The following is a 7,338-nucleotide window of genomic DNA, read 5'->3' as shown; positions in this document are numbered from 1 at the left end:
ACCTGAGGTCACACAGCTGGAAAATGACTTTCCAACTTTTAAAGACTAATAAAGAACTTACTTCACCTCTTCCCGCCACTCTCCCCCTCACAGGGACTCCCAGGGCATAAGTAAACTGTAAATGAGACAAGCATTTCACTATGATAGACAATTAGGGCAAGCTTTAGTGGGAAAGAAAGGAAACACAAGAGGCAATAATGAAAACTTTTGGTTCTTACTAATGCTTTATTGTTAATTAGAATTAGCAGTCACCAAAGTACCTTTAAAAGCACATTAGGAGAAGCAAAGGAAATATACTGCAGGAGAGTCCCTGTCCTTGAGGAGGTCACAGTCTAGCCAGGGAGATAAATACACACATAAAATGCGGTGAGAAGATTACAAGCAACACGTCAACAAGTGCAAAGAAATTGAGTGTTACAAACAGAAGACCTAATGCACAGGGTACAGATGACGGGGTGAGACTTGGTCTGGCTGAGAGTGTACATCAGAAGGTGGCAGCCCATAGGCTAAATCCTGTCCCCAAATGCATTCAGTTTGGCCCTCCGGGAGTTACTTTTTATAGTATAAATTGAACCCTAGTTGAAGAGGAAAAAATGCCAGCGAATAAATGTAGAAAGAATGACAGGATTAGAAAAACAGCACTTTGTGAACTTTAATCAAAATTATTGACTCTGACAAAGATGATTAAGTGGTGTTAAAAACCATAGGTGAAATGATTGGTGGACAACTGCACATTCACACAGTGCCAAGTAACTATCAGTTTAGGGTCATGGGGCCAAAAATTCCACTGTATGTTGGAGGGATCAGACTGTCATCACTCATTTCCTGAAATCAGTCTTGGTATCACTAACCAGTAGACCCGTTCTGGTGTGAGACAAACACATAACCCAGATAAAGAAGCTGTGGTATGTATACATACAATGGAATACTACTCAACCATTAAAAAGAATAAAATAATGCCATTTGCAGCAACATGGATGGATCTGGAGATCGTCATTCTAAGTGAAGTAAGCCAGAAAGAGAAAGAAAAATACCATATAATATCACTCATATGTGAAACCTTAAAAAAAAAACAATAACTTATTTACAAAACAAAAACAGAGTCACAGACATAAGAGAACAAACTTATGGTTACCAGGAGGTAAAGGAGGTGGGAAGGGATAAATTGGGAGTTTGAGATTTGCAGATGCTAACTACTATATATAATATAGATAAACAAGTTTCTTCCTGTATAGCACAGGGAACTACATTCAATATCTTGTAGTAACCTGTAATGAAAAAAATATGAAAGTGATTATATGTATGTATCTGTATGAATGAAATATGCTGTACACCAGAACTTGACACAATATTGTAAATGGACTATATTTCAATAAAAAAGAATGCCAAAAAATTCATAACCCAAGCTAGGGTATATTCTAGCTCCTCCCCATCCAAAAAGTACCAGATAAAACGTGCAGTTTACAGGAATATTGAGGATCGAGGAGCAAACTAAAGGACACTGGGAGGAAGCAAGTGGACAAATCTAGAAAGGGAGGCACTCTGCAGGGCAACTGTCCAGCTATCTTCAGCAGGTCAGTGTGATTTATTTTTTAAGTCAAAACTGCTAGATTAAAGAGACATAAGGTATATAATAACAATACGAGGCAAGGTCCTAGATTCCCTATTGGTTTAAACAAATTGCTATAAAAGATATTTGGGGCCAACTGGAAATGTTGTAATATGGCCAGGGGATTAGGTGGGATGAAAATTTACTGAGATGGAAAGGTCAAAATCATTAACAAAATACGAGTTCCCAAACCATATGTACAGGGTAATCATATTTTGCTTTTTTAAATGCCTATATATTTATGACTAAAAAAAGATCTGAAAGGATATGCACTAAGGTGTTAACAGTGATGATCTGAGTGGTGAGAATGTTTTGTTGCTGGCCTACGTTTCCTATTTTTAGACAATGCATGAACTGCCTCTGTGACAATAATTTTAGCTGTTACAAATAAAATAACTGGTTGGCAATATTTATAATTCAGGGGATTTCACATAAAAATCTGGATATTATATACAAAGAGCTGGGTTTCTAAGGTTTTTTGAATAATCAGATCTGTCACCCCTGGGCTTCCATTCCCACATGGCAACAATTGGTTGAAACTGAGTGACGGCTGCTCCTTTATTTGGTGTACTCTCTCCTTAGTTTGTCATAGTCCCTACCACCCTTTAGTCTGTGTTCTTTGCACATTATTCAGCTGCCTGGCTCCTGTAGACTTTAGAGTCAGTAACCCCTGACTTGGATGATCAAGGGCTCCCCATCCAGAGAGCCTCCCGTTATTAATCATTTGAAAATACCAATAAATTTGTTTCGAAATGCTACCCAAGCAAAGCATGCATTCCAGAAATATCTGTGCCTGGGTTTTTTATAAGGCAACCCAGTCATGGGAAACCCAGATGTAATACCTAATCTACTTAGCTACCATGGTTGAATAGTATAAATTAGTTTAGCAAAATTTCTCTTTAGTAAATGGAATATAGAAAGTATACTAAATTGCTAACTTCCTCAAGGATTGGCTTTTTTTTTTTCCCCGTAACACCTTAATCATAAGAGACATTTCAAAATTTACAGGGTATGTTCTTTCCAAGCATGAAACTCCAAATGCCCCTTGGTAGGTTTATCTCTCCCACTGGTTCTGACACTATTTTTAAAGAAGAAAATCTCTTTCATATGAAGCTCAATATAAGACAGTGTCATCATCAGTTTAAACTCCAAGGAAATACTTTATCAGCCTGTCACGTGTTTGCACATTACAGCAGCTCACTCGATCAGTTATAACAAGAACAGAACACGTTGTGCTTCATGTCCAGCTTCTTAAAACGATATGAGTTTTCTTCTGAATCAATTTTCTTTAACTGTCTCGTATTCCTTTGGTAAAAAATGTTTCAATCTGTCCCATTTTTTGAGCCAAATTTCTCAGCTTTTCTTTGAGATCCCAAATTTCCTACCAGGCCTTGTTTATATCCTAGTTCACAATAGCGTCTCAGAGTAAAATCAGGCTTTTTCCAGTTTGTATGACAAAAGTTTCCATGAACAGACAGGCAACCCCTGAAGCCACGAGGGCTGGGTTTGAAATCCCCTTGGAAGGGTTAAGCAGTTGCAAAAATGCCACATTATGAACATTTGTTCTAAATTTTTCATTTGATGTCATAGGTTGATTACGTATTTTCTTTATCCACTTGTTTTCTCCTTAAATCATGTACTTACAATGGGCATGACATTTTCTAGCTTAATCATCAATATTTGTGGCTCTGAATACCTTCATTTTCCAGTGAACACCCTTGAAAATAATTCTGAAATCTCTTGACTGCCTGCAAATTTTTTTATTCCTGAAACTAGCTTCTGAGTCCATAATACCATAATATATTCCAGCTACTTGTCTTCAGATACTTTCAAAGTGGTATGGCTTCTTCTTTTTTTTTTTTTTTTTCATTTCTCTAAACAATTATTGCTCAGTTAAGTGTGGTTCCATAACTTTTCAGTGGGGGAACACAGTCTAGTCAAAAGTTCCCATTAGTTCGATAAGTAGAATACTAAATGCTCACTGGAAACCTCTCTTTTTGGAGCACCATTTTGTTTCCTGGCTAGAGTATGGGAGGCAGAGTCCCTTCAATGCTCTCAGCAAATCTGCATTCTTCTCTGTAATTCTAAACAATGCAGCAAAGGAATGGTCCAAAGCTGAAAGGGTAAGTAGACTTTTTCACAGACTCCCATTTACATTTATCATCAAGTTAAAAACATACATGGTGGGGCTGGGTATAGCTCAGTGGTAGAGCACATGCTTAGTATGCATGAGGTCCTGGGTTCAATACCCAGTATCTCCATTAAAAAAATTAATAAAACTTTAAAAGGTTTAATCTTAAAGGGAAAAAAAAGATTTGAGGGAAAAAACCCTTAAAAATAAATATACATGGATGTTTTTTGAATATTTGATCAAGAGCAATGTCTTCAAGAAGGTAGAGCTAGATTGTGGGCAGGAGTTATGTCTAATTTATCTTTCTATACCACCATCTCCCTGGAACCCCCCAGCAAAGACTAGCTCAGAAATACTTCAGCATGTTCTTGGCTTTATCACTAAAGAACATTTAAGAAGTGAATGATTGTATTTTGCATATGGTAGAGCAGAAGGTGAGATGAACAACAGTGATGAAGAGACAGGACTATAAAGGCCATTCCACGGAATAAACAAAACTGTAAATGGTATTGGCACTGTGGGGGTGGTCAAAAATTTAACCTTTCAACAGATAAATGCTTCTGTACGTCAAGCACCAAGATGGGTACCTTGGGGTCATGAAGGAAGCACCTCCTTAAATACAAACCCAAACAAGTTAAGGTTTTAAAGAGGATTCCATATAGTACTTCCCAACATAAAAAGATATGAACTAAAAAAAAAAAAGAATTATTGGTACTAGCAACAACACGTATGAAACTCAAAATTAACTATGCTGAGTGAAAGAAGCCAGACAAAAAAGAGTATGTCTTTATTTGATTCCATTTATATAAAATTCTAGAAAGTGCAAACTAATCTATAGTGACATAAAGCAGATCGGTGGTTGAGGGGCCAGAAAGAGGAGTTATAAAGGGGCACAAGTAATCACTTAGGGAATGATGCCTGTGTTCACTATGTTGATTGCGGTGATGGATTCACAGATGTATAGTTAGGTCAAAACCTAATGAACATACACTTTCAATACTGTATGCCGAAATATCTCAATAAAGCTGTTTATTGAAAAATCCAAAACAAAAAGATAGAGAGGGAAGGAGAGGGGATGAATTCTAGGGCCTCTTGTGCAATTCTTTATTGCTCAGGGACACCAGATGGCATCTGATTGTAAAGTCCTTGTTCAATATTTTGCTGCAGTTTTAACTGCTGGGATGATCTATAGGTTCAACTTTCTAGTCCTATGTAGAACTGGCCTATGAAGCCTTTCACTTCACCTGGTCCAGTCTCCTCTTAGACTCAGAATGCAGCTTGGACGCCCTGTCTCTGCCTCCACTTGCTGGGATGTCGCCTCCATTCTAAATGATCCAAATTTTCTCTCCTTTCAGGTCCAGGTAAGATAAGACTTATTTCATAGTCTTTCCTATCTGTTCCTGCAGAAAAGAGTTCCGTACCTTCCTCAAGTTTCTTTGGTATTTGTAATCTGAACTGCGCTTTTGACACCTCTTTGCTGCCTTGTAATATTTGCTTTTCATATGTATGTCTTACTTTCTCAACCAGATTATGAACATCTTCAGGGCAGGGACTGGGTCCTATTTATCTTTGTGTCTCTCCCAAGACACTTAATAAGTGCTTAATAAGTGTCAATTTTAAAACACCTCACTTTGATAGTCTTTCCAAAGCACTTTCTCAGCCGTTATCTCATTTGATCATTACATCAACACTATGAGATTGGAGGAGCTAGAAATATGTTAGTTCCTCCTTTTGACAGATAAGGAACCTGAAACCCAAGGTCGCACAGTTTGTTAGAGACAGAGATGGAACAGATAATTGCACATGGAGGTTTGATCCAATTCAAGGCTTCCCGTGGCTCTCCCCACTCCCCTCCTACCTGAAGAGGAGCCTCTGCTCCCTTCACCTCCTCATTCCCCAAGTACCTTATAGCGGCTGAGCCAGAGCTTTGTAGCACCATTTTAGAAAATTTGGCAAATAGGAGACACGAAATTTCAGTAGATTTCTGATCAGCTCTGAGTCACCAAAGCGTGCTTGCTATTTTGTTCCAAGTGCCGTTTGTTAGGGACATTATGCCTGGTATTTAATGATGCTGCAATACAGAACCGAGGAAGCATAAATGATTTTTAAAAGCCTGAGAAAATGACAGCACTTTAATATTAAGCATGAAAGGTGGCAGTTGACAAGATGACCAGGGATATAAAATTTCTGCACTGGATCACATGATTCCTCTATATATTGCTAGCAGAATTCTCTAGTTGGGACTAGAAGGAAAGGTTCGGCTCTCTGCCACCCAGCACACCCAGCCCTGAGATTCCTTCCCCCCCACACCAGCAGTCAGCTTCTTCTCTGATGCAAGAGATTTGATAACCTTGGTGCAATATACTTAGCATGAAATACTTTTAAAATAATTCACCTAATGACAAGGTTCCAGTCAGCTCTGAAAAAAGAGTACGGCAGGGATTAAGGTAAAGAGAGGTGGGGAGACCTCCTTGAGAGGAGCAATGAACTTTGGTCAAAGTCCATAGCCAGCCTGAGGTCAAGGCCAGAAAGGAAGTCAGGAGAACTGTCCTCCTCCTCCCATCACTATCTTCTCTCCCAGCCACTTCCTGCTGGGATCCCCCATTGGCTGGAACCCGTCAGGGAATATGGGAACACTGAAGTCCTTAGTAGTCCTTACCTTCTACCTAGGGTGTTGAAGTGCAGAACGTGGATCTGGGGGGGCAAATGAAAGTCCTCTGGCTCATTGGTCTAGGGATGGGCAGATGACCCAATCTGGCTAGTGAGACATATAGGAAAGTCGGCTGGTGCTTCAGGGAGACTTTCTTCCCTGACTGTTATAGGAAGAAGGCTCTTCCCCTTCCTTCCTGCTTGGGGTGCTGTTGAGAGGATGTACTTCTTGGACTTCTGAGCCACCTTGTGACCATGAGGGGATTGCAAAGAGAACTGCAAAGAACCTTGATACTAGGGAGCTAGTAAAAGCCTCGGGACCCGCAGCTCCAGATTTCTTGTTAAGCAAACAATAAACGTCCTTATAGCTAAAAAAAAAAAAAAAAAAAAAAAAAAAAAGAATAAGACAGAGAGAGGCATTAATGAAGGATGAGAGGTAAAGGAGAGGGCAGAGGAGGAGCCTGGGGGAGGAAATCGGAGAGGAAGCCCACCCCCAAGGGGCAGGGCTGGCGCCTGAGTGAGGAGACGCGCAGGCAGGCTCCGGATGGGCAGCAGGTCTGGGAAGGCTCAGAGGTCCCTTGGGTCAGGTTTACACGGTGCAAGCCGCGACCCTGAACAAGCCATTTAACCTCTTTGCGCCTTAGTTTTTCCCTCTGTGAAATGGGTATGAGAGTGACTTCCTCACAGGACGCCGTCAGAACTCAACGGCGCGGGGCAAGGCGAATAAAACGCTTGGCAGAGTGTCTGACTCATCGTAGGCCCTCAGTAGAAGTTGGCCATTATTACCATCTTCTCAGTGTCTGCTCTGAACAGGGGCAGGTACCCAGGAGAAAGGCAAAGAAGTCTTCCTACGACGACCCCCTTTCCCAGCCTGGCTTCCAAGACCTGGTTCGCAGGCCGTTGGGGTCTCAGGGCCCGCGCCCGGGGAGGGGCGGGGCCTGCTGGTCCC

At 40.6% G+C, this 7,338-nt stretch overlaps 1 long non-coding RNA gene and 1 other non-coding gene across 2 annotated transcripts; one reads left to right on the top strand and one right to left on the bottom strand.

Annotated features, from left to right (window-relative positions):
- Nucleotides 1-79: 79 nt before the first annotated feature.
- LOC140696859 (uncharacterized) lies at nucleotides 80-7,305 on the bottom strand. Its single transcript, XR_012073443.1, has 4 exons — nucleotides 7,176-7,305; nucleotides 6,400-6,757; nucleotides 5,645-5,811; nucleotides 80-575 (listed from the first exon to the last, which is right to left on the bottom strand). It is a non-coding gene; the product is annotated as an uncharacterized lncRNA (long non-coding RNA).
- TRNAT-AGU (transfer RNA threonine (anticodon AGU)) lies at nucleotides 3,795-3,870 on the top strand. Its single transcript has one exon. It is a non-coding gene; the product is annotated as a tRNA-Thr (tRNA).
- Nucleotides 7,306-7,338: the final 33 nt, after the last annotated feature.

Source organism: Vicugna pacos, chromosome 6 (assembly GCF_048564905.1).
Source record: "Vicugna pacos chromosome 6, VicPac4, whole genome shotgun sequence".
NCBI classification, from domain to species: Eukaryota; Metazoa; Chordata; class Mammalia; order Artiodactyla; family Camelidae; genus Vicugna; species Vicugna pacos.
The sequence above is the reverse complement of the archived record's forward strand: the minus strand, read 5'-3'. Positions and strand labels throughout refer to the sequence as shown.